Source organism: Oryzias melastigma, unplaced genomic scaffold, assembly GCF_002922805.2.
Source record: "Oryzias melastigma strain HK-1 unplaced genomic scaffold, ASM292280v2 sc03924, whole genome shotgun sequence".
Lineage (NCBI taxonomy): Eukaryota > Metazoa > Chordata > Actinopteri > Beloniformes > Adrianichthyidae > Oryzias > Oryzias melastigma.
Window position 1 is genome coordinate 1 of NW_023420492.1, and position 1,943 is coordinate 1,943.

A 1,943-nucleotide genomic window follows, 5' to 3' on the forward strand; every position below is an offset into this window, starting at 1 on the left:
AGCTCAGCCTTCCTCCTCAGGGACTGCTCCTGCTCCAGAGACCTGCAGGGACACAAACACAGTTCAAGTCTCAGAAAGAGTTCTGATAGATGTTTAGCTTTGAATTTGTTCAGTAGACTCTACTTTACAATCTAGTAAAAGTTTATTAATTATGAGTTCTCATTAGTGCAGTTTCTTGCAGCTTTCTGCTACATATCTGTTGACCACAGGTGTCAGTCTGGTTTTGGTTTCTGTCATCAGTTCACATTTCTGAGTCCAGTTCAAACTTTGGTTCTTTCATGAAGAATTTGTATGATCAAAGGTTTGATGGTTTGATTGCTCAATCCTTTGATTTGGTTTGTGCAATTTATTCCAAGCTTGACAAGGAAAAATATTTTTTTCCTCCCATTCCCTGTCTAGCTATGTCTAGCAATTATATTTAAATATGTTATGAATATGTTATGTTGTGTGCATGTTCCCTTAAAATCAAAGTTTTTTTTGTGGTTTCATGGTCCTTTTCCTTATATCTTATTTGTCAAGAATTCGTCTTTGTATTTTGCTTTAAAATGTTAAATGTCTGGGAATTGTTTTACATGTGTCTCAAGGTTGTTCCATAATTTAACTCCACACACGAGCACGCACAGTTTTAATTGTTCTGATTGGTGGTTGTTTGAATATACAATATCCCCTAAAATAACAATTGACCCTTTCTTTGTGTAGTTTTGAATATTGTTTGACAGTTTCATGTGAACCTGTGGATGTAATGCTTTTATAAAAGTAATTGTTTCCACATAGATTTGGCATAACAAATAATCCATAAACTACGTAAAATGTTTTTTATTTAAAACTATTTTTGACTTTATTAATCATGTCAAGGCTTTTGGCTACTTTTCTCTGAATCTTTTAATAGATCATAAATATAAATACGGAATAATTTAGGACCTAATACTGAAGCTTGAGGGACACCACAAACAATGCCCAGACTTCTGGAGTGGTGCTCCACTGTTTTTCCATTAAGTTTTAATCCAATAACATCAGATAACTCATACCATATTTGTGTAATTTTGTGTAATTTTGAGAGCAATACTTTTATGGTTAATTGCATCAAAAGCTTTCTGAAGATCTATAAATAATCCTGTCGCAAATGTATTTTAGTCTAAAGCATCAGCTATTTCTCAACTAAGGCTGCTGATGTTGACATTTTGGTTCTAAACACATATTGACTGGTGTTTAATAAATTGTAAATATATTTTTCTAAGTTATTATTGTAGAGTTTTTCAAGAATGTTTGAGAACTGTGCGAGCAGAGACAGGCTTATAGTTAGTGAAGATATGTTGGTCCCCTCTCTTATAAACTGGAATAGTTTTCATTTAATCAGGAAATACTCCACTCTGGAACGACTGATTGTAAATGTGTCTTCATGGTCTTAAGATACCATCTATTACTTTTTTAAATTAATATATCTATATTTTTTATTATCTGTGGCTGTTATGTTTTTACATTTGCCAAGTGTTTTAATTTGGACTTCACTTACAGGTGGACAATAGATAGTATTTGAGTTCCCATTGAATATTACCCATTTTCTTTGGAATACTTGCTTCTAATTTAGGTCTGACGTTCATAAAAAATGCATTGAGATAATCAACTATGCTGTACTTATTAAAGCTCAAATCAGTTCAAACCTAAAGGCCACTCTGCTCTTAAAATGCAGCTTTACTTCATGTCGGAGCTGCAGGTTTGTTGGGTTTGGGAGGAAAAAAACTAAGACCACTAACTTTTTTAAGCTCTCCTGCTCAGAGTTATCCAGGGCTCTGAGCTTTGGCGCGTACAGCAGCACGATGTCTGACCGCTTTGCTTTCTTGTTGCACTGAAAACACAGGGAGAGCATGTTCACCATAGAAACAACTTCAAGTTTCCCTCAACACACTGGGTTTCTGCAGGATTTCTGACCTGTGGGCATTTGG

At 34.6% G+C, this 1,943-nt stretch overlaps 1 long non-coding RNA gene across 1 annotated transcript; it reads right to left on the bottom strand.

The window, feature by feature from the left end:
- Nucleotides 1–1,943, bottom strand: LOC112139595. Its single transcript, XR_002918016.1, has 3 exons — nucleotides 1,930–1,943; nucleotides 1,755–1,846; nucleotides 1–42 (listed from the first exon to the last, which is right to left on the bottom strand). It is a non-coding gene; the product is annotated as an uncharacterized LOC112139595 (long non-coding RNA).